This window comes from Rana temporaria, chromosome 11 (assembly GCF_905171775.1).
Source record: "Rana temporaria chromosome 11, aRanTem1.1, whole genome shotgun sequence".
In the NCBI taxonomy this organism is placed as follows: domain Eukaryota; kingdom Metazoa; phylum Chordata; class Amphibia; order Anura; family Ranidae; genus Rana; species Rana temporaria.
Genome location: NC_053499.1, coordinates 1,739,889 through 1,765,780, shown reverse-complemented (window position 1 = coordinate 1,765,780; position 25,892 = coordinate 1,739,889). Strand labels below are relative to the sequence as shown.

The following is a 25,892-nucleotide window of genomic DNA, read 5'->3' as shown; positions in this document are numbered from 1 at the left end:
GTCACATCAGTCTCTGTACAGAGGAGCTTACACTCTAATGTCCCCCCCCCCCCCCCCCACAGTCACATCAGTCTCTGTACAGAGGAGCTTACACTCTAATGTCCCCTCCCCCCACAGTCACATCAGTCTCTGTACAGAGGAGCTTACACTCTAATGTCCCCCCCCCCCCCCCCCACAGTCACACACTATTATTATTATACATTTATATAGCTCTGACATATACCGCAGCGCTGTACAGAGAACACTGAGGCAATCACACCGGTCAGAGGAGCTGACACTCTTTGTGCCCCCGGGGCTGGTGACGCAATCCCTGTGGGTGAGCTCCCGTCGTTGTCTGGCCCCCCCCCCCGGCAGACAGTGACCCCCCCATCCTTCTCTCCACACTGGAGGATCCAGAGAGGGGCGGAGATGAGAATCAGGAACAATTCCTGCTCTGCTCGAGGTGGGAGCTGACGACACACAGAATACAAAGCTCACACGCCACTCAGTCCCCCCCCCCCATCCCATCCCCTCCTCCCTCCCCAGCTCTGCTGTGCCCAGCTCAGCCTGGGAACCGTCCACTGCTGGGAGGTCAGACACATGGTGGGGGTCTCGGTCCATCATCCCCCCCCCAACACACCCCATGCGGCTGATCCCTGCTTCACTCAGCCATAGGGATCCCCCACTCCACGCCATAGGGATCTTCCGCTCCACGCCATAGGGATCCCCCGCTCCACGCCATAGGACGCAGGATTTTGTGTGGGAAATACAAAGATGGGTCGCAGACGATGGATCCACCTCCCGGAGGTAATGAATGACACATTCCGCCCTCTGCACTTTCCAACCTTCTTTTCTTCTTCTCTTTTCTTCTTTTCTCTTCTTTTCTTTTGTAACAAACTTCAGGAAACAATGTCAACAAAATGTAACTTTTTTGTGTCTCTCTCGACGTCTCCCAGCGCGTTGCGACGCCCCCCCTCCGCCGGGCGCTCTCGTCGCGTTTTTCGACGAGACCAAGTTCTTATGTGTGACGGATCGCGGTCGGCGTGCGGAGAGGGTTAACGTCTGAGCCGGTTACACATCGCGCAGTGATGTCATCGCTGGCTGGTTGGGATCTCTCTCTCTTTTTTTTTGGAAACGATCGTCCCGTGTAACAGGATTGGATTTGGTGCGACAAATAGAACTGGATCAGCAAGTTGCCAGTGAAGGCAGCCGCTTCCCTTTTTATCGGACCCGTTGTTCATTGTTTTTTTTTTTAGCTTTTAGGAAAGTTCCTTTCATTTTTTTTGCGCTTGGTTCCGCATTTGTGGTGAATTCGCTCCCCGGTGAGCAGAGCGCTATTCTTGTCTTTTTTTTTTCCGGTGGTTTGCGAAGTATCGATCGCGCCGCGCCACTCAGGAAAACAATTTGTATTGATCGGAAGAGTTTGGCTCTTTGTCTTCTTCATAGAGGGAGAAAAGTCTATTTTTGTATCGGAAAGACGGAGCGGGGGGTCTGCATACAAAGGACGCGCGCCGGAACGTGTGGGGGGCCCCTTTTTTTGGGGGGGGAGGGAGAATTTCCTTCTTTTGATACATGAGCTTTGTGACAGTCAAGTTCCTGTGTTTTGTACGTCTTTCCCTTTAAAGAAAAATGTCTCCAGGAGGGGGTGTGGCTTGTGAAGGCTGCACATGGCTCGGGATTAACCCCCTCAGTGCCGGGACCTTCCTAGGGGGGCGCTGGAGCCTCATAATAATGCAACTATTATTATTATACATTTATAGAGCTCTGACATATACCGCAGCGCTGTACAGAGATCCCCCCCCCCACATCACATCAGTCTCTGTACAGAAGAGCTTACACTCTAATGTCCCCCCCCCCCCCCACAGTCACATCAGTCTCTGTACAGAGGAGCTTACACTCTAATGTCCCCTCCCCCCACAGTCACATCAGTCTCTGTACAGAGGAGCTTACACTCTAATGTCCCCTCCCCCCCACAGTCACATCAGTCTCTGTACAGAGGAGCTTACACTCTAATGTCCCCCCCCCCCCACAGTCACATCAGTCTCTGTACAGAAGAGCTTACACTCTAATGTCCCCTCCCCCCCACAGTCACATCAGTCTCTGTACAGAGGAGCTTACACTCTAATGTCCCCCCCCCCCACAGTCACATCAGTCTCTGTACAGAGGAGCTTACACTCTAATGTCCCCTCCCCCCACATCACATCAGTCTCTGTACAGAGGAGCTTACACTCTAATGTCCCCTCCCCCCACACATCACATCAGTCTCTGTACAGAGGAGCTTACACTCTAATGTCCCCTCCCCCACAGTCACATCAGTCTCTGTACAGAGGAGCTTACACTCTAATGTCCCCTCCCCCCCACATCACATCAGTCTCTGTACAGAGGAGCTTACACTCTAATGTCCCCTCCCCCCCCCCCCCCCACATCACATCAGTCTCTGTACAAAGGAGCTTACACTCTAATGTCCCCTCCCCCCCCCCACAGTCACATCAGTCTCTGTACAGAGGAGCTTACACTCTAATGTCCCCTCCCCCACAGTCACATCAGTCTCTGTACAGAGGAGCTTACACTCTAATGTCCCCTCCCCCACAGTCACACACTTATTATTATACATTCATATAGCTCTGACATATACCGTAGTGCTGTACAGAGATCACTGAGACAATCGCATTAGTCTCTGTGCTTCTCATGCAGGAATCGCGCCATGCAGGGGGTTAATGACAGAACAAGTCCTCACACTTCCAGATACTTTGGATGGGAATGACTTGGATCCGACTTTGGCCATTGATAATGGAGAAGTGTCGCATGTGTAACGTTCAGGTGCAACTTTCATGCGCCTTTCGAGGGTTAACATTGAAGTTTATGGCCCTCAAGTCTCATGAAAGTCGGACCCAAGTAATGCAGGAACTACTTACATTACACAGCCCCTGCACCTCTGGAGCCCTTTACATTATACAGCCCCTTCCCCCCCATGTAATGCTTTACAATTGAGCACACTTGTGGAATGGCGACAAATTACGGTACTTAAAAATCTCCATAGGGGACGTTTAAAAAAATCTAGTTTAGAGTTACAGAGGAGGTCTGGGGCTAGAATTATCGCTCTCACTTTAACGATCGCGGCGATACCTCACATGTGTGGTGTGAACAGTGTTTACATTTGTGGTCGCGACTTCCAGATGCGGTCGCTTATAGGAGGTGACAGGTCCTCTTTATGGAGGGAGGGATCTGTAATGAATGTAAACATCCCATGTGACAGTAATAGGGGGTGACAGGTCCTCTTTATGGAGAGATCTGGGGTCTATAATGAATGTAAACATCCCATGTGACAGTAATAGGTGGTGACAGGTCCTCTTTATGGAGGGATCTGGGGTCTATAATGAATGTAAACATCCCATGTGACAGTAATAGGGGGTGACAGGTCCTCTTTATGGAGAGATCTGGGGTCTATAATTTAAACATCCCATGTGACAGTAATAGGAGGTGACAGGTCCTCTTTATGGAGGGATCTGGGGTCTATAATGTAAACATCCCATGTGACAGTAATAGGGGGTGACAGGTCCTCTTTATGGAGAGATCTGGGGTCTATAATGTAAACGTCCCATGTGACAGTAATAGGAGGTGACAGGTCCTCTTTATGGAGAGATCTGGGGTCTATAATGAGTGTAAACATCCCATGTGACAGTAATAGGAGGTGACAGGTCCTCTTTATGGAGAGATCCGGGGTCTATAATGTAAACGTCCCATGTGACAGTAATAGGAGGTGACAGGTCCTCTTTATGGAGAGATCTGGGGTCTATAATGAATGTAAACATCCCATGTGACAGTAATAGGTGGTGACAGGTCCTCTTTATGGAGGGATCTGGGGTCTATAATGAATGTAAACATCCCATGTGACAGTAATAGGGGGTGACAGGTCCTCTTTATGGAGAGATCTGGGGTCTATAATGTAAACATCCCATGTGACAGTAATAGGGGGTGACAGGTCCTCTTTATGGAGAGATATGGGGTCTATAATGAATGTAAACATCCCATGTGACAGTGATAGGTGGTGACAGGTCCTCTTTATGGAGAGATCTGGGGTCTATAATGAATGTAAACATCCCATGTGACAGTAATAGGGGATGACAGGTCCTCTTTATGGAGAGATCTGGGGTCTATAATGTAAACATCCCATGTGACAGTAATAGGAGGTGACAGGTCCTCTTTATGGAGAGATCTGGGGTCTATAATGAATGTAAACATCCCATGTGACAGTAATAGGAGGTGACAGGTCCTCTTTATGGAGAGATCTGGGGTCTATAATGTAAACATCCCATGTGACAGTAATAGGCGGTGACAGGTCCTCTTTATGCAGAGATGGGGGGTCTATAATGAATGTAAACATCCCATGTGACAGTAATAGGAGGTGACAGGTCCTCTTTATGGAGAGATCTGGGGTTTATAATGAATGTAAACATCCCATGTGACAGTAATAGGAGATGACAGGTCCTCTTTATGGGGAGATCTGGGGTCTATAATGAATGTAAACATCCCATGTGACAGTAATAGGAGGTGACAGGTCCTCTTTATGGAGAGATCTGGGGTCTATAATATGAATGTAAACATCCCATGTGACAGTAATAGGAGGTGACAGGTCCTCTTTATGGAGAGATCTGGGATCTATAATGAATGTAAACATCCCATGTGACAGTAATAGGGGGTGACAGGTCCTCTTTATGGAGAGATCTGGGGTCTATAATGTAAACATCCCATGTGACAGTAATAGGAGGTGACAGGTCCTCTTTATGGAGAGATCTGGGGTCTATAATGAATGTAAACCTCCCATGTGACAGTAATAGGGGGTGACAGGTCCTCTTTATGGAGAGATCTGGGGTCTATAATGTAAACATCCCATGTGACAGTAATAGGAGGTGACAGGTCCTCTTTATGGAGAGATATGGGGTCTATAATGAATGTAAACATCCCATGTTTACCCCCTATTACTGTCACATGGGATGTTTACATTATAGACCCCAGATCTCTCCATAAAGAGGACCTGTCACCTCCTATTACTGTCACATGGGATGTTTACATTCATTATAGACCCCAGATCTCTCCATAAAGAGGACCTGTCACCTCCTACTACTGTCACATGGGATGTTTACATTCATTATAGACCCCAGATCTCTCCATAAGGAGGACCTGTCACCCCCCTATTACTGTCACATGGGATGTTTACATTATAGACCCCAGATCTCTCCATAAAGAGGACCTGTCACCTCCTATTACTGTCACATGGGATGTTTACATTCATTATAGACCCCAGATCTCTCCATAAAGAGGACCTGTCACCTCCTACTACTGTCACATGGGATGTTTACATTCATTATAGACCCCAGATCTCTCCATAAGGAGGACCTGTCACCCCCCTATTACTGTCACATGGGATGTTTACATTATAGACCCCAGATCTCTCCATAAAGAGGACCTGTCACCCCCTATTACTGTCACATGAGATGTTTACATTCATTATAGACCCCAGATCCCTCCATAAAGAGGACCTGTCACCCCTATTACTGTCACATGGGATGTTTACATTCATTATAGATCCCAGATCTCTCCATAAAGAGGACCTGTCACCTCCTATTACTGTCACATGGGATGTTTACATTCATTATAGACCCCAGATCTCTCCATAAAGAGGACCTGTCACCTCCTATTACTGTCACATGGGATGTTTACATTCATTATAGACCCCAGATCTCTCCATAAAGAGGACCTGTCACCTCCTATTACTGTCACATGGGATGTTTACATTCATTATAGACCCCATATCTCTCCATAAAGAGGACCTGTCACCTCCTATTACTGTCACATGGGATGTTTACATTATAGACCCCAGATCTCTCCATAAAGAGGACCTGTCACCCCCTATTACTGTCACATGGGAGGTTTACATTCATTATAGACCCCAGATCTCTCCATAAAGAGGACCTGTCACCTCCTATTACTGTCACATGGGATGTTTACATTCATTATAGACCCCAGATCTCTCCATAAAGAGGACCTGTCACCTCCTATTACTGTCACATGGGATGTTTACATTCATTATAGACCCCAGATCTCTCCATAAAGAGGACCTGTCACCTCCTATTACTGTCACATGGGATGTTTACATTCATTATAGACCCCATATCTCTCCATAAAGAGGACCTGTCACCTCCTATTACTGTCACATGGGATGTTTACATTCATTATAGACCCCAGATCTCTCCATAAAGAGGACCTGTCACCACCTATTACTGTCACATGGGATGTTTACATTATAGACCCCAGATCCCTCCATAAAGAGGACCTGGGACCCCATGGTCAGAGACTGCAGACATTCCTGTAAATGGCGTTCTGCTGGTCAGAATATTGCAGATCAGATTTGGCGCCCCCGGGAATGTTGTGCGGCCGTTGCGCAGAGTCCGTACAATCGTCCCGCGGGAGAGTTCAGTAAAACTTTTCAATGGGCCGAAATTGGTTTTCTCTGACACTTTGTGACAAAATTATTATTTTTTTTCTTTTGGAATCCCCCATCGAGGGGTTCGCAGCTTTTCGCCGCCGCCGGCCTTCGGTGGTTTTTAAGGAGTTAATACGTCGCAAAGTCTAAAAAAAAACCCGATAGTTTAGAAATAAGCGGCGATAAGAATCTGACTGAAAAAAAACCCTCCTCTCTCTTCTGGTGTTCCGTGCGCGGCATCTGCTAATGATCGGCGCGGCAGGAATTCTGCTCGGGGCTCGGAGTCGCGTGTAAACAAATAAACTGCAACGCCAAAAATTTAAAGGGGAACGTATAAAAAAAATGGCCGCCATTGTGGGGAGGGGGGGAATGGGGGTTCATGCTGGGGGGGGGGAGGGTCATGCTGGTGGGGGGGGGAGGGGGGGTCATGCTGGTGGTGGGGGGGGAGGGGGGTCATGCTGGGGGGGGGGGAGGGGGTCATGCTGGGGGGGGGGGGATTGTCATTTGTAGCTTTTATCTTTTGGCCGCTTGTCTGTCAGCCCGCGGGTGGAAGAGAAGGGGACAGATTAGAGGCCAGACAGAGGAGCCTTTGTCTTCCTGGGACAATGAGGCCTCCGCGCGATTGGCTGACGGCGGCGTGGAAACTTGTTTCCGCTGCTTTCCAGAATGCGGCCAGGAAGGACCCAAACACAAGATGAGGAGATGATCTGTGTGGGGGGGGGGGGATACAAAATAACAAAAAGGAACTTCATTCGTCTTATCAGGGATGGAACTTCTGCGGTACGGCGGCGGGAAGAATGCCAAACTTCGCCAAACGCAGAACGCAACCAGAGACACTCAGTCATAATTATAATATTTATTATTATTTTTTTTTTTATTATTGTTTACAAAATTGCATTGGCATTCCATCTAAGAAAGGAGTTGTTGTGGTTTTTGTTGTTGTTATTGGCCCGGATTCAGAAAGCAGTTACCACGGCGTATCTCCAGATACGCCGTCGTAACTCTGAGTGCGGGCCGTCGCATCTCGGCGTCTGATTCATAGAATCAGATACGCCTCAATGTTGCCTAGATACGAGCGGCGTAAGTCTCCTACGCCGTCGTATCTTAGGGTGCAATATATTTACGCTGACCGCTAGGGGCGCTTCCCTAGACTCCCGCGTCGAATATGCACATTAGGTAGATACGCCGATTCAGAAACGTACGTCCGCCCGGCGCATTTTGTTACATCGTTTGCGCAAGGCTTTTTCCGGCGTAAAGTTACCCCTCATAAAGCAGGGGTAAGTCAAGTTAGGTATGGACGTTGGAAACGAACGAACAGCGTCGTATTTTGCGTAAGTCGTTCGCGAATAGGGCTGTACGTAAGTTACGTTCACGTCGAAAGCATTGACAGTTTGCCGCGTAATTTGGAGCATGCGGACTTGGAAACGTTCACGGACGGCGCCGTTCGTAAGAAACGTCAATTACGTGGGGTCACAAGTAATTTAAATAAAACACGCCCACATCATCCACATTTGAATTAGTCGGGCTTACGCCGACACATTTACACTGCGCTGCCGTAACTTAGGGCGCAAGTTCTTTCTGAATACGGAACTTGCGCCCTAAGTTACGGCGGCAAAATGTATCTGAGATACGCTACGCCCGCCGATAGATACGAAAATGTATCTGAATCCGGGCCATTATTTTTATTATGATGAATAATAATACATTTGAATACAATGTTGCATTGGCTTCCTCTGTAGGAAGGATCGGCAACTTGTTTTTTCTATTGTTAAAGTAGAACTTTGGGAGAAACTTTTTTTAATATTTTATTTTAGATAGAGTAAGGAAGGGATATAACCCTACCACTAATCCTAATATTAACCCCCTAACCCCAAACCCTTACCCCTAATCCTAATGTTAAACCTTAATCCTAACCCTAATATTTAACCCCTAATCATTACCTCTAATCCTAACCCTAATAATATCCCCAACCCTAACCCCTAATATTGACCCCTAAGCCTAAATTACATAAAATGAAGTAAATAAATAAAATAAATGAACCCCTAACTATAACCTTTAACCACTAACTCTTAACCCCTTAATAAAATAAATAAATAAAAACAGATGAAAAAGCTGATTGATGAAACCAATTATATTTTTCTGTATTGGCTCTCAGAATGTTGTACAAAAAACGCACAATCACCCAAAAAAAAGCCCCCAAAAATGCTCAAAAACGCTCAGGTGTGAATAGTCTTAGACCCGTTCACATCTTGCGACTTGGGATCATGGGTAGAATGGCCACGATTCCGCCCCGTGTTTCCAAATCGCTGTACAGCGCGGGAGGGTTTGCACATTTGGGTGCCATTATCCTCAAACGTCATGCATCTCTGCCACAATTGTCACACGACAGGATCGTGTGGCAGTCGCAGGAAATCACTCCTTTGAAAATCATGTGAAACTTGTCCAAATAGAAACATGGGCCCAGATTCTCAAAGGGCTTACGACGGCGCAACGCCATGTACGCCGTCGTAAGTCCTAATCTGGGCCGTCGTATCTATGCGACTGATTCTTAGAATCAGTTACCCATAGATATCCCTTAGATCCGACAGGCGTAAGGCTCTTACGCTGTCGGATCTTAAATGCATTTTTTTTTTGCCGCTAGGTGTCGCCTCGTCGTTTTCCCAGTCGAGTATGCAAATTAGCTAGATATGCGAATTCCCAAACGTACGCGCGGTCGACGCAGTGAAGTTACGACGTTTACGTTAGGTTTGCACGGCGTATAGTTGCCCCTGCTATATAAGGGGCAACCAATGTTAAGTATGGCCATTGTTCCCGCGTCGAAATTTAAAAATTTACGTTGTTTGCGTAAGTCGTCCGTGAATGGGGCTGGACGCCATTTACGTTCATGTTGAAATCAATGACGTCCTTGCGACGTCATTTGGAGCAATGCATCCTGGGATATTTTCCGGACGGCGCATGCGTAGTACGTTCGGCGCGGGAACGCGCTTAATTTAAATGCTCCACGCCCCCTACCCGGCTAATTTGAATTAGGCGGGCTTGCGCCGGGTGATTTACGCTACGCTGCCGCAACTTTACAGGCAAGTTCTTTGTGAATTAAGCACTTGCCTGTAAAACTTGCGGCGGCGTAACGTAAATCAGATACGTTCCGCCCGCCGAGTTTTACGCCATTCTACGAGAATCTGGCCCATGGAGCTTATTTTTGGGCGTGAATGGGCTGGCCCTAAGTGAAAATGTGCGAATCCTGTGAGAAAGTAGTTTGAATAAATTGATAACTAGACACCTAAGCATCGTGTTTACACATCAAACATCCGACGTGCCTTCAAACAATAGAGCGCTGTAGTCTTTTTCTATTTCTGTGCTACTAGATGTACTGCTAATTATGTAATAATTAGTGAGTGCAAATTGCTATTGGCAGTACAGCTAGGAGTGCAGAGAGTTATTAACTATTGCACTTCACACCTCAGATCAGATCTAATGCATGCAGCTTAGACCAGAGAACTATGCGGACAGGATTTGAAACAGACCAGAGATCTGTGGGGGTGGGGCTAAGAATAAACCAGGGACTTGAGAACTTTGTAGGTGGAGTTTGGAATGGACTTAGGACCCGGGAACTATGTAGGCAGGGTTTTAAATAGACCTTTGTAGGTGGGGTTTAGAACAGATCGAGAAAATCAGGACTGTGTGGGCGGGGTTTGGAACAGACCAGCAATCTGAGAACTGTGTGGGCGGGGTTTGGAATAGACCAGGAATCTGAAAATTGTGTGAGTTGCATTTAGAACAGATCAGAGTTCTGAGAGCGGCATGGGTTTGGCTAAGAACAGATCAAGGACTGTGTGGGCGGGGTTTAAAATACCAGGCATCTGAGAACTGCATAGGTGGGGTTTTAGAACAGATCAAGGGCCTTAGATCTGTGTGGGTGGGGTTTGGAATAGACCAGGGATCTGAGAACTTTGTGGGTGGGGTTTGGAATAGACCAGGGATCTGAGAACTGTGTGGGCGGGGTTTGGAATAGACCTGGGATCTGAGAACTGTGTGGGTGGGGTTTGAAATAGACCTGGGATCTGAGAACTGTGTGGGCGGGGTTTGGAATAGACCAGGGATCTGAGAACTGTGTGGGCGGGGTTTGAAATAGACCTGGGATCTGAGAACTGTGTGGGCGGGGTTTGGAATAGACCTGGGGTCTGAGAACTGCGTGGGCGGGGTTTGGAATAGACCTGGGGTCTGAGAACTGTGTGGGCGGGGTTTGGAATAGACCTGGGATCTGAGAACTGTGTGGGCGGGGTTTGGAATAGACCTGGGATCTGAGAACTGTGTGGGCGGAGTTTGGAATTGACCTGATGGTTTTTCTGTTACACAAGTTTTTTTTTTGTCTTTTTGTAACTTTGTACTTTTTTTGTAACAAATCATTTTCTATAACTCTCTGACTCCGGGGGCGGGGTTTTATCTTTTGCGTGTTGCGGAGTTCTCCTTAAGGCGCTCCTCCCTCCTTTGTGGATTCGGCGGAGTTGGTTTTTATAGACAGGCCGTTCATAACCCCACGCCACCACTTCAGATCAGGTCAGACGACTCGCCCGCCCGCCCGCCATGGCAACGCTCTTCATTGTGAATACCGGCCCTTTCAGGACTGGAATGTGTTCCCAGAGTATTTCTATAGCGGTAGCGGGCACCTGACACCTCGCTGGCACGGCGACAACACAAACACGGATTACAGCGCCGCGCTTCCGCGTCCTGCTCAGGGAGGGGGAGGGGAGGTAAGGCGGATTCCCTGATATCTCTTAATCTGATATTGATACGGCGAGTGACTCCTACCGCAACGTACACCCAGGCTGCATATGATGGGCACAGTGGCTGCATTTGATGGGCACAGTGGCTGCATATGATGGGCACAGTGGCTGCATATGATGGGCACAGTGGCTGTATTTGATGGGCACGGTGGCTGCATTTTATGGGCACGGTGGCTGCATATGATGGGCACAGTGGCTGCATATGATGGGCACAGTGGCTGCATTTTATGGGCACAGTGGCTGCATATGATGGGCACAGTGGCTGAATTTGATGGGCACGGTGGCTGAATTTGATGGGCACAGTGGCTGCATTTTATGGGCACAGTGGCTGCATTTTATGGGCACAGTGGCTGCATATGATGGGCACAGTGGCTGCATATGATGGGCACAGTGGCTGCATTTTATGGGCACAGTGGCTGCATATGATGGGCACAGTGGCTGAATTTGATGGGCATAGTGGCTGCATTTTATGGGCACAGTGGCTGCATTTTATGGGCACAGTGGCTGCATATGATGGGCACAGTGGCTGCATATGATGGGCACAGTTGCTGCATTTTATGGGCACAGTGGCTGCATATGATGGGCACAGTGGCTGAATTTGATGGGCACGGTGGCTGCATTTGATGGGCACAGTGGCTGCATATGATGGGCACAGTGGCTGCATATGATGGGCACAGTTGCTGCATTTTATGGGCACGGTGGCTGCATTTGATGGGCACGGTGGCTGAATTTGATGGGCACGGTGGCTGAATTTGATGGGCACAGTGGCTGCATTTGATGGGCACAGTGGCTGCATATTATGAACACAGTGGCTGCAATTGATGAGAACAGTGGCCGCGTTTGATGGGCACGGTGGCTGTATATGATAGGCTCAGTGGCTGCATATGATGGGCACAGTGGCTGCATATGATGGGCACAGTGGCTGCATATGATGGGTACAGTGGCTGCAATTGATGGGCACAGTGGCCGCGTTTGATAGACACGGTGGCTGTGTTTGATGGGCACAGTGGCTGCGTTTGATGGGCACAGTGGCTGCAATTGATGGGCACAGTGGCCGCGTTTGATGGGCACAGTGGCTGCTAATGATGGGCACAGTGGCTGTATATGATGGGCTCAGCGGCTGCATATGATGGGCACAGCGGCTGCATATGATGGGTACAGTGGCTGCAATTGATGGGCACAGTGGCCAGGTTTGATAGGCACGGTGGCTGTGTTTGATGGGAACAGTGGCCGAGTTTGATGGGCACAGTGGTTGCATATGATGGGCACAGTGGTTGCATTTGATGGGGCACAGTGGCTGCATATGATGGGCACAGTGGCTGCATATGATGGGCACAGTGGCTGCGTTTGATGGGCACAGTGACTGCATATGATGGGCCCAGTGACTGCATATGATGGGCACAGTGGCTGCGTTTGATGGGCACAGTGGCTGCGTTTGATGGGCACAGTGGCTTCGTTTGATGGGCACATTGGCTGCGTTTGATGGGCACAATGACTGTGTTTGATGGGCACAGTAGCTGCGTTTGATAGGCACGGTGGCTGCGTTTGATAGGCACGGTGGCTGCGTTTGATGGGCACGGTGGCTGCAAATGATGGGCACAGTGGCTGCACCCCCCAAAAATGTTGGGCCCCAGCCACCACTGCCCGTTAATGATGTCACTGGGTATATAATGAAAGGGGAAAACTCTAACACATAGAAGAGTCAGAGGTAGAGATAGACAGAGGGAATGCCGATTTCCTGGCACCTGCGTGTCCCCCATCACCCTTATGTCTAATCTGCCGTATATCTCGTCTCCGTCCTCACCTGTATACGCACCCCCTCCCCCTCCCGTCTTCTTTACTTCTGACCTCTGACCCCTCTCGACCCGCCGAGGTCCTTGGAAGCCGTCAGAGGAGGAATGTGAGGACCCGCCCCCTCCACCAGCAGCTGTCTAGACAGGTAGAGAGTGACCTCCGTGATTTTCCGATAACCAGGTGTGATGGGAGGAGCTTATCGTACCTGGGAGCATCCGATGGGTGTCAGGAAAGCAGGCGGCGCGTTCCAACCGGAGAGGAACGACACAGCTGATCGGGACTGGCCCTTTAACAAAAGATATAACTTTTTGCGCAAACCAATCGATAAACGCTTATTGCGATTTTTTGTTTTTACCATAAATAGGTAGAAGAATACGTATCGCCCTAAACTGAGGAAAAATGTTTATTTTTTATATTTTTGGGGATATTTATTATAGAAAAAAGTAAAAAATATTGGGCTAGATTCAGCAACAACATACGGCGGCGTATCTCCAGAAACGCCGCCGTAATTTCAAATCTGCGCCGTCGTATCTTTACGCCGATTCTCAAAGGCAGATACGTTGAAAAAATAGGCCTCCTCCGCCGACGTAACTTGAATACGCCGGCGTATAATTGTGTGCAATTTTACGCTGGCCGCTAGGTGGCGCTTCCGTCTTTTTCGGCGTAGAATATGCAAATGACCTAGATACACCGATTCACAAACGTACGTGCGCCCGGCGGAATTTTTTTTACGTCGTTTGCGTAAGGCTTTTTCCGGCGTAACGTTGCTCCTGCTTCTATGAGGCGTACGCAATGTTAAGTATGTATTTCGTTCCCGCGTCGAATTTTGAATTTTTTTACGTCGTTTGCGTAAGTCGTTCGCGAATAGGGCTGGACGTAATTTACGTGCACGTCGAAACCAATACGCCCTTGCGGCGTACTTTGGAGCAATGCACACTGGGATATGTACACGGACGGCGCATGCGCCGTTCGTAAAAAATGTCAATCACGTCGGGTCACCAAACTATTTACATAAAACACGCCCCCCTCATCCTCATTTGAATTAGGCGCGCTTACGCCGGCCCCATTAACGCTACGCCGCCGCAACTTAGGAGGCAAGTGCTTTGTGAATACAGCACTTGCCTCTCTGATTTACTGCGGCGTAGCGTAAATAGGATACGCTACGCCGCCGTAACAATGCGCCCGGCTACCTGAATCTAGCCCATTGAATTTTTTTCTATTTTTGTTTATAGCGCAAAAAATAAAAACCGCAGAGGCGATCAAATACCACCAAAAGAAATCTCTATTTGTGGGGGAAAAAAAGGACGCCAATTTTGTTTGGGAGCCACGTCGCACGACCGCGCAATTGTCAGTTAAAGCGACGCAGTGCCGAATCGCAAAAAAAAATGCTCTGGTCTTCGTCCAGCCAAACGGTCCGGGGGGCTGAATCGGTTAATCCAGTTCTAATGATCTGAACCCTGTACACGATGAAGGGATCTCAGTCTTAGTGAAGGGGGCGGGGCCCCCCCCTCCCCCAACATGGAGACGCATCCATGGAAATTCTCAGACACGCCATGATGGATTCCGTTCAAAAAATGTTAATCAGTTTGCAGCGCTCATCCAACACCTGCTGCATCCCATTCCAGAGACTCCGCCCCCAAGGTCAGGCCGGCGGCGTGTCCGGGGTTTCCGGAGTGCCGGAGCTCGGCTGATGTGCGCAGTGATTGGTTCTCTCCACAGGGGGGTCAGGGACTGGATGACAGCTCATAAAAAAATATATACACTGTATTACCAAAAGTATTGGGACGCCGGCCCTTACACACACATGAACTTTAATGACCCCCCAGTCTTAGTCCGGAGGGTTCAATATGGAGCCCCGCCCTTTGCAGCTTCAACTCTTCTGGGAAGGCCATCCACAAGGTTTAGGTGTGTGTCTATGGGAAGGCTGTCCACAAGGTTTAGGGGTGTGTCTATAGGAAGGCGCTCCACAAGGTTTAGGGGTGTGTCTATAGGAAGGCGCTCCACAAGGTTTAGGGGTGTGTCTATAGGAAGGCGCTCCACAAGGTTTAGGGGTGTGTCTATGGGAAGGCCGTCCACAAGGTTTAGGAGGGTGTCTATGGGAAGGCCGCCCACAAGGTTTAGGGGTGTGTCTATGGGAAGGCCGCCCACAAGGTTTAGGGGTGTGTCTATAGGAAGGCCGTCCACAAGGTTTAGGGGTGTGTCTATAGGAAGGCCATCCACACGGTTTAGGAGGGTGTCTATAGGAAGGCCGCCCACAAGGTTTAGGGGTGTGTCTATAGGAAGGCTGTCCACAAGGTTTAGGGGTGTGTCTATAGGAAGGCGCTCCACAAGGTTTAGGGGTGTGTCTATAGGAAGGCGCTCCACAAGGTTTAGGGGTGTGTCTATAGGAAGGCGCTCCACAAGGTTTAGGGGTGTGTCTATGGGAAGGCCGTCCACAAGGTTTAGGAGGGTGTCTATGGGAAGGCCGTCCACAAGGTTTAGGAGGGTATCTATGGGAAGCTCATCCACAAGGTTTAGGGGTGTGTCTATGGGAAGGCCGTCCACAATGTTTAGGAGTGTGTCTATGGGAAGGCCGTCCACAAGGTTTAGGAGTGTGTCTATAGGAAGGCCGTCCACAAGGTTTAGGGGTGTGTCTATAGGAAGGCCGTCCACAAGGTTTAGGAGTGTGTCTATAGGAAGGCCGTCCACAAGGTTTAGGAGTGTGTCTATAGGAAGGCCGTCCACAAGGTTTAGGAGTGTGTCTATAGGAAGGCCGTCCACAAGGTTTAGGAGTGTGTCTATGGGAAGGCCGTCCACAAGGTTTAGGAGTGTGTCTATAGGAAGGCCGTCCACAAGGTTTAGGAGTGTGTCTATGGGAAGGCCGTCCACAAGGTTTAGGAGTGTGTCTATAGGAAGGCCGTCCACAAGGTTTAGGGGTGTGTCTATAGGAAGGCCGTCCACAAGGTTTAGGGGTGTGTCTATAGGAAGGCCGTCCACAAGGTTTAGGGGTGTGTCTATAGGAAGGCGCTCCACAAGGTTTAGGAGTGTGTCTATAGGAAGGCCGTCCACAAGGTTTAGGAATGTGTCTATAGGAAGGCCGTCCACAATGTTTAGGAGTGTGTCTATGGGAAGGCCGTCCACAAGGTTTAGGAATGTGTCTATAGGAAGGCCGTCCACAAGGTTTAGGAGGGTGTCTATAGGAAGGCCGTCCACAAGGTTTAGGAGTGTGTCTATAGGAAGGCGGTCCACAGGGTTTAGGAGTGTGTCTATAGGAAGGTCATCCACAAGGTTTAGGAGTGTGTCTATGGGAAGGCTGTCCACAAGGTTTAGGGGTGTGTCTATAGGAAGGCGGTCCACAAGGTTTAGGAGTGTGTCTATAGGAAGGCCGTCCACAAGGTTTAGGAGTGTGTCTATAGGAAGGCGGTCCACAGGGTTTAGGAGTGTGTCTATAGGAAGGCCATGCACAAGGTTTAGGGGTGTGTCTATAGGAAGGCTGTCCACAAGGTTTAGGAGTGTGTCTATGGGGAGGTCGTCCACAAGGTTTAGGAGTGTGTCTTGCATACACACAGTCACACCAAATTCTGACCGTCAAGAACGCGGTGACGTACAACGCGACGACGAGCCGAGAAAAACTAAGTTCAATGCTTCCGAGCATGCCTCGACTCGATTCTGAGCATGCGTGGTTTTTAGTATGTCGGAATTGCATACAGACTAACGGAATGTCCGTCGGAAAAAAAGAGAACATGTTCTCTATCTAATTCCGTCGGAATTTCCGACGGAAAAAGTCCGATGGGGCGCACACACGGTCGGAATATCCGATGAAAAACTCCCATCAGACTTTATCCATTGGAAATTCAGACGGAATTAGATAGAGAACGTGTTCTCTTTTTTTTTTTTTACGGAAATTCCGACCGTGTGTACGCGGCATTAGAGCGGAGACTGCGAGCCAGGCCTTCTCGTCCAACATCAGTGGCGGAAATGGCAGCGCCCCCGAATCGGTGCCATGCCCCACGTTTGCGACGCTCCAACCCATTCCCAAAAGTGCTATTTTTGGCAATTTTCAGGGGGCGCGATTTCCTTTGTCAGAAACCCGCACAGATGTCTCTGAAATCGCGGACTGACAAGCGGGAATGAAATCGCGCAATTCCATTCCCCGCAAATCACCGCGAACCCCCGGGCTTAAACTTGTAAACAAAAAGTGCAAGAAAATGGCGACTCTTCAAGTCCGACACCAAAAACGCGCAGTTCCGCCCCAAAGAAGCGCCTGGATTTTTATTCATGCTCGCCGCGACAGGTGGCGCCACGCTCAACGGCGTGAACGGGGGGAGGGGCTAAAGTTCTTATTCAACTGGCATACGGAACACCGAAAACTGCACAAATGATAGATTAGCGCGTGACTGCGACCTTTAGCCGCAATTTGAGAGCAGAATAAAGATCCGAATCCCGAGCAGCGAGTTAATAAATCGCCAGCGACCTCAGAAATGACAAATCGACAAATTAATCCGAGTGACGCGGCCCGTCCTCCGGAGGAGATAAGGGAGATTAAGTGCTCCCCGCCATTCATGGCGCTGACAATGGCTGTAGTGTGGCGTCATTCGGGAGGGATGTAGTGCGGAGAGAGCGCTGCGCTGGGATATAATGATCGCGTTCATGTGGAGGAATACAATGTATCCTTGTAGACAAGAAGGTGACATTGTATCCATCGCGTGGCCGATAAAATATTCCCAGATTATAAAAGAACGCCAAAATCATCGACTTCTCTCAGCCCCGCCCATCGTCCCAAGATTTAAAAAAACTTTGACATGTTGAGATCCATGTTTTACCCGGGGCCCCTTTTTGAGATTTGTAGCTGGATTCACATAGCCCGCCCTAACTTTGCGGCGGCGTAGCGTATCGTGTTTACACTACGCCGCCGTACGTTAGCGTGGCAAGTACATGATTCACAAAGTACTTGCCTGCTAAGTTACAGCGGCGTAGCGTAAATCGGGCCGGCGTAAGGGCGCCTAATTCAAATTTAGTTGAGGGGGCATGTTTTATGGTAATGGGGGGTGACCTTACGTGATTGACGTATTTTACGAACGGCGCATGCGCCGTCCGCCTACATATCCCAGTGTGCATTGCGGCAAAGTACGCCGCACGGTCCTATTGTTTTGGACGTGGACGTAAATGACGCAAATCCCTATTCACGGACGATTTACGCAAACGACTTAAAATGTTCACATTTCGACGCGGGAACGGCGGCCATACTTAACATTACTATTCCGGCTATTTGATGGAATAACTTTAGGCCCGATAATGCGTTACGTAAACGGCGTATCTGTACTGCGTCGGCCGGGTGTACGTTCGTGAATAGGCGTATCTAGTGATTTACATATTCTACGCCGACCGCAATGGAAGCGCCACCTAGCTGTCAGTCTAAAAATTACACTTTAAGATACGACGGTGTAAGACACGTACGTCGCTCGTATCTGAGCCTAATTTAAGCGTATCTGGTTTCCAGAATACGCTTAAATTAGCGCCGGCGCAAATTCAGACTTAGGCCGGCGTATCTACTGATTATCTACTGATACGCCAGCCTAAGTCTTTCTGATAAGTCTGAGATTCAAAGTCAGAATTCTGAGATTTAAAGTCGGAATTCGGAGATTCAGTCAGAGTTCTAAAATTCTAAATCAGAATTCGTCGATTAAAAGTCAGATTTCAAGTGAGAATTCTGAGTTTCCAAAGTCAGAATTCTGAGATTCAAAGTAGGAATTTGGAGGTTCAAAGTCAGAACTGGGAGATTAAAAATGAGATTTCTAAAGTTAAAAGTCTGAATTTTGAGATTGAAAGTTTAATCATCGCCCCCCCTCCCCCCCCCTCCCAGCACAAATTTCCCCCACCTAGCCCAAATCTTCTCCCCCATCCCCCTCACAACAGAAGCCCCCCTAAATCACCACACTTAGCACTTCCCTAAATTTCCCCTCCTTGAAAAATTCTTACCCCCTGCAGCCCCCCAAATCCCCCTTCCAACACAGATCGCCTCCCCCAATCTCCTTTTGGTGCCCCCTCCCCCTCATATGATACCACAGTGCCCAAGGCAGTCACCCCCTCCTGCCCACCCCCTTGTCCTGGCCCCTGTCAAGTGGGCTTCTGATGGAGACTACACATCACACAGACACGGTCCTCTGTTGTCACCATCAGGAAACCCGCCCTGAGAAATGCATGTAGGCAGGAAGTGGCTGCAAAGAGGCTGCAGGAGATCAGCATAGAGATGCAACAAAATAGAAAACATGGAAGTCGGATTTTGCCGGAGTTGTTGTCCTCAGTTGGAGTTTCTTCTGCCGTCAGTTGTTTATGTTGTAGATTTGTGATATCAGATGTCCGTTTCCTATGATTCAGACCCGGAACGTCACCAAATCGCAGCTTTTACACAACAGTCACCCGTCATCACGATCATTGCACAATCCCCCTCCCCCAATTCCGTCACCAAGGGAAAAAAAGGATTGTTAAAATGAAACCATATGACCATCCGGGCAGAACGGTCCGGAGAACTCTCTGCTGTTCTCCACACAAAATAAGTAAACATTTCGGAATCTGCCTCAGAGGCGAATTCACATCGTGTGCATTGCTAACATCTGGCGAGGGAGCCGTAAGAGCGCGCTGCTAGCCGCGTCCCCCCGACACTGCGGACCCCGGCACTACGGACCCCTGACACTGCGGACCCCAGCACTGTGGACCCCCGACACTGCGGACCCCCGACACTGCGAACCCCGGCACTGCGAACCCCCGACACTGCGGACCCCCGACACTGGGGACCCCGGCACTGCGGACCCCCGACACTGCGGACCCCGGCACTGGGGACCCCCGACACTGCGGACCCCGGCACTACGGACCTCTGACACTGCGGACCCCAGCACTGTGGACCCCCGACACTGCGGACCCCGGCACTGCGGACCCCCGACACTGCGAACCCCGGCACTGCGGACCCCCGACACTGCGGACCCCCGGCACTACGGACCCCAGCACTACGGACCCCCGACACTGCGGACCCCCGGCATTACGGACCCCCGACACTGCGGACCCCGGCACTGCGGACCCCCGACACTGCGGACCCCCGGCATTACGGACCCCCGACACTGCGGACCCCGGCACTGCGGACCCCCGACACTGCGGACCCCCGGCACTACGGATCCCAGCACTACGGACCCCCGACACTGCGGACCCCCGGCATTACGGACCTCTGACACTGCGGACCCCAGCACTGTGGACCCCCGACACTGCGGACCCCGGCACTGCGGACCCCCGACACTGCGAACCCCGGCACTGCGGACCCCCGACACTGCGGACCCCCGACACTGGGGACCCCGGCACTGCGGACCCCCGACACTGCGGACCCCGGCACTGCGGCCCCCTGACACTGCGGACCCCGGCACTGCGGACCCCCGACACTGCGAACCCCGGCACTGCGGACCCCCAACACTGCGGACCCCCGACACTGCGGACCCCGGCACTGCGGACCCCCGACACTGCGGACCCCGGCACTGCGGACCCCGGCACTGCGGACCCCCGGCACTACGGACCCCCGACACTGCGGACCCCTGACACTGCGGACCCCCGACACTGCGGACCCCGGCACTACGGACCCCAGCACTACGGACCCCCGACACTGCGGACCCTGGCACTACGAACCCCCGACACTGCGGACCCTGACACTGCGGACCCCCGACACTGCGGACCCCCGGTACTGCGGACCCCAGACACTGTGGACCCTGACACTGTGGACCCCCGACACTGCGGACCCCGGCACTACGGACCCCAGACACTGTGGACCCTGACACTGTGGACCCCCGACACTGCGGACCCCAGCACTACGGACCCCCGACACTGCGGACCCTGGCACTACGAACCCCCGACACTGCGGACCCCCGACACTGCGGACCCCCGGTACTGCGGACCCCAGACACTGTGGACCCTGACACTGCGGACCCCCGACACTGCGGACCCCCGGTACTGCGGACCCCAGACACTGTGGATCCTGGCACTGCGGACCCCCGTCACTGCGGACCCCCGGCACTGTGGACCCCCGGTACTGCAGACCTCCGGCACTGCGGACCCCCGACACTCAGACCCTCGATACTGCGGACCCTGACACTGTGGACCCCCGGCACTGCGGAGCTCCCAAACTACAGACCTCCGACACTGCGGACCCTGACACTGTGGACCCTGACATTGCGGACCCTGACACTGCGGACCCCTAGGATCCCAGAGGGGCGACACCTGGAGGGCTATGGTGAGTCTGACTACTGGGGGGCTGCCAAATGGGGTGACCGTCACCTTGTCGCGGGGTTTGCACCATGTGGGCGATGGCGCTGGTGGGTCCAGAATGGCGTCTTAAATATTCAAAGTACTTTCTTTAAACTTTGTTCACAATCCTCCAATCACACGCAACAAAAAAACTAGTATTATTATTTTATTCTCCCTGCAAGTAATTGAGTGCTGCAGGTGTACCCCACCGTTTTATAATGTTAAAAAAGTCCCATATATAAGTATAGATATCTCTTCTAACAACAATATAATACAAATAATCCTGATAATTATTATTATACTGTTTGTTGTTTAAAAGAAAATTATATTAGATATATACTGTTTCTAAGTGAATTTTAAAGAACAATTTTATTATTATTATTATTATTATATTGTTTATGTTACATAGTCTGGTTACAAAAAAAAAGATTATCCGCTTCAACCCAATAAAAAAAAAGTATATCCTATACTCACTGTTGATCCAGAGGAAGGCAACCCCCCTGCCCCCCCCCCCCCCCCCCCCACCCATGATTCAATTTGCTCCAGCAGGGGAGATATCGGTTGATTTGCCCTTCATCAACTTCACCTGCAAATATTAGTATACAGTTGTTAAAAAAAAAAAATACATATATTTATAAAAACATTTTTTAAATTGGCAAAAATATCTGCTCCTCAATGGCCGCCGCCCAGGATTCAGTCAGAACTGTCATCACGTCCTCCTCGCTCGCATCTTCTCGCTCTTTGGCCGCGGTTCGTCTAACATCTGTCATTGCTGTTTATCGTTTTCAGCGCTTGAAAAAAAAAAAGAAATTTTATCGAAACATCACATCGCGTTGTGTCTCTGCCAAATGATTATTTCATGTTTATTGTTGTGACAAAAATCCACAATGTGTAATAATAATGTTTGTTTATTTAGATTTTGTATTCATCTTCAAATCCCTCCCACATAATATATTTCATAATATATTCTGTATTTTCATCTTCTCTCCGGTATTTTTCCCTCTAATATCTCTGAATGCTGAATGTTCCCCGACCTTCTGACAATCTATTCTTTCTCTCGGGGACTCGGTGAGATCGCTGAGTTCCCGGGTCTGTACACCCGCTGTGCCCATTATGAGGGGTTCCCACCATCCCTGTGCTGAGTTCCCGGGTCTGTACACCCGCTGTGCCTATTATGAGGGGTTCCCACCATCCCTGTGCTGAGTTCCCGGGTCTGTACACCCGCTGTGCCCATTATGAGGGGTTCCCACCATCCCTGTGCTGAGTTCCCGGGTCTGTACACCCGCTGTGCCCATTATGAGGGGTTCCCACCATCCCTGTGCTGAGTTCCCGGGTCTGTACACCCGCTGTGCCCATTATGAGGGGTTCCCACCATCCCTGTGCTGAGTTCCGGGGTCTGTAAACCCGCTGTGCCCCATTATGAGGGGTTCCCACCATCCCTGTGCTGAGTTCCCGGGTCTGTACACCCGCTGTGCCCATTATGAGGAGTCCCCACCATCCCTGTGCTGAGTTCCTGGGTCTGTACACCCGCTGTGCCCATTATGAGGGGTTCCCACCATCCCTGTGCTGAGTTCCGGGTCTGTACACCTGCTGTGCCCATTATGAGGGGTTCCCACCATCCCTGTGCTGAGTTCCCGGGTCTGTACACCCGCTGTGCCCATTATGAGGGGTTCCCTCCATCCCTGTGCTGAGTTCCCGGGTCTGTACACCCGCTGTGCCCATTATGAGGGGTTCCCACCATCCCTGTGCTGAGTTCCCGGGTCTGTACACCCGCTGTGCCCATTATGAGGGGTTCCCACCATCCCTGTGCTGAGTTCCCGGGTCTGTACACCCGCTGTGCCCCATTATGAGGGGTTCCCACCATCCCTGTGCTGAGTTCCCGGGTCTGTACCCCCCGCTGTGCCCATTATGAGGGGTTCCCACCATCCCTGTGCTGAGTTCCCAGGTCTGTACACCCGCTGTGCCCATTATGAGGGGTTCCCACCATCCCTGTGCTGAGTTCCCAGGTCTGTACACCCGCTGTGCCCCATTATGAGGGGTTCCCACCATCCCTGTGCTGAGTTCCCGGGTCTGTACACCCGCTGTGCCCCATTATGAGGGGTTCCCACCATCCCTGTGCTGAGTTCCCGGGTCTGTACACCCGCTGTGAGAAAATCTATTTTATGCTATATAACAGTTGAAAGTCAAAATCAGGCTTGCAGTGGGTGGGACTTCTTTGTAAACTGTGAGGAGGAAAGGGGAGGTGCCTGAGTGGGATTATAGGAGAGGGCAGATACCACCATTAGGGTGAATAATGGCAGTGGGCAGAGCAATGGGGCGGACCGCGCATGCGTATGAAAATGGTATGTTGGTTCCCACCATCCCTGTGCTGAGTTCCGTTCTGTACGGCTGCCGTTGCCCTTCAGTGCGCCCGCCACATGCAGTAAAAATGACATATTTCACCCCCTGGGGGCGAGCGTTGATTCCTATTGGTGTGATTTGGGTAAAGTGTGAAGAGGACGATGGGGTCCTGTCACTTGCGGTCTGGACTCCGTCACACATATGCTGGCTCCCCCCCCCCTGGCGCTGGCTCTGCGGTGACTCACAGCGCCGCGTCCAACGTGTGTCTTCAATTTGAGCGCCGACGCCCGCAGCGCCCGTCTACTTGTTTTCTGCATTCCTCTCCGGTTCGGGGGATGTTCTGTTTCACAATGTCCTCTTCCAGGAATTCCTCACGGGTTTTGTTTTTTTGGACCATGTTGGAGGCATCTGGTGGGACGGGGGGAGGGGAACGGGGGTTGGAGGGGGTGAGGGGAACGGGGGTGTGGGGAACGGGGGGGGGGTGATGTGATTTGTGTATTGAAAATTGATTCCGAGAGAATTCTGCTACCAGCTCAGGTTTAATCTACTTATATCTTGCCCGGGGCAAGGGGCAAGGGGTGGGCAGAAGGGATTCGCTGCCCTGGGCGCAGCGTGTATTGTAGGTATGCGGGTGCTACAAATTCCTTCTAATATAAGGCTGACAGGAGTAGTGACAGCGGCAATACTACTTCTGTCAGCTCAGAGCTGCAAGCGGCAAGGAGAGGAGGAGAGAGTCGGGAGGAGGTGCCGGCTGTGCTCTCTCTCCACCTCCTCCTCATAAGGTTGCATATAATGAAGGGGGGAGGAGAGAGCCGGGAGGAGGGGCAGGCTGTGCTCTCTCTCCCCCTCCTCCTCATAAGCGTGCATATAATGAAGGGGGAGGAGAGAGCCGGGAGGAGGGGCAGGCTGTAATCTCTCTCCACCTCCTCCTCATAAGCTTGCATATAATGAAGGGGGGAGGAGAGAGCCGGGAGGAGGCGCGGGCTGTGCTCTCTCTCCCCCTCCTCCTCATAAGCGTGCATATAATGAAGGGGGAGGAGAGAGCCGGGAGGAGGTGCCGGCTGTGCTCTCTCTCCCTCTCCTCCTCATAAGCTTGCATATAATGAAGGGGGGAGGAGAGAGCCGGGAGGAGGTGCGGGCTGTGCTCTCTCTCCCCCTCCTCCTCATAAGCCTGCATATAATGAAGGGGGGAGGAGAGAGCCGGGAGGAGGCGCGGGCTGTGCTCTCTCTCCCCCTCCTCCTCATAAGCGTGCATATAATGAAGGGGGAGGAGAGAGCCGGGAGGAGGTGCGGGCTGTGCTCTCTCTCCACCTCCTCCTCATAAGCGTGCATATAATGAAGGGGGGAGGAGAGAGCCGGGAGGAGGCGCGGGCTGTGCTCTCTCTCCCCCTCCTCCTCATAAGCTTGCATATAATGAAGGAGGAGGTGTGGGCTGTGCTCTCTCTCCCCCTCCTCCTCATAAGCTTGCATATAATGAAGGGGGGAGGAGAGGGCCAGGAGCAGGTGCGGGCTGTGCTCTCTCTCTCTCCCCCTCCTCCTCATAAGCTTGCATATAATGAAGGGGGAGGAGAGAGCCGGGAGGAGGTGCAGGCTGTGCTCTCTCTCCCCCTCATAAGCTTGCATATAATGAAGGGGGGAGGAGAGAGCCGGGAGGAGGTGGGGATGTGCTCTCTCCCCCTCCTCCTCACAAGCTTGTATATAATGAAGGGGGAGGAGAGAGGCGGGAGGAGGCACGGGCTGTGCTCTCTCTCCACCTCCTCCTCATAAGCGTGCATATAATGAAGGGGGGAAGAGAGAGCCGGGAGGAGGTGCAGGCTGTGCTCTCTCTCCACCTCCTCCTCATAAGCGTGCATATAATGAAGGGGGGAAGAGAGAGCCGGGAGGAGGTGCAGGCTGTGCTCTCTCTCCACCTCCTCCTCACAAGCTTGTATATAATGAAGGGGGGAGGAGAGAGCCGGGAGGAGGGGCAGGCTGTGCTCTCTCTCCCCCTCCTCCTCATAAACTTGCATATAATGAAGGGGGAGGAGAGAGCCAGGAGGGGCAGGCTGTGCTCTCTCTCCCCCTCCTCCTCATAAGCCTGCATATAATGAAGGGGGAGGAGAGAGCCGGGAGGAGGGGCAGGCTGTGCTCTCTCTCCCCTCCTCCTCATAAGCTTGCATATAATGAAAGAGGAGGAGGTGCGGGCTGTGCTCTCTCTCCACCTCCTCCTCACAAGCTTGTATATAATGAAGGGGTGAGGAGAGAGCCGG

The 25,892-nt window shown here is 51.0% G+C and overlaps 1 protein-coding gene across 4 annotated transcripts in view; it reads left to right on the top strand.

Annotated features, from left to right (window-relative positions):
* The window catches only part of DENND2B (DENN domain containing 2B), a 170,014-nt gene that overhangs the window by 41,368 nt on the left and 102,754 nt on the right, over positions 1-25,892 (top strand). The window contains exon 1 of one of the 4 annotated variants that reach the window (XM_040327871.1): positions 517-786. The exons of 2 other annotated variants lie outside the window; for them this stretch is intronic. The gene's annotated coding sequence lies outside the window, so the exon portion shown is untranslated. Of the gene's footprint in view, positions 1-516; positions 787-21,268; positions 21,290-25,892 lie in introns of those variants that run through there. One more of the 4 variants, XM_040327874.1, reaches the window with a different exon arrangement.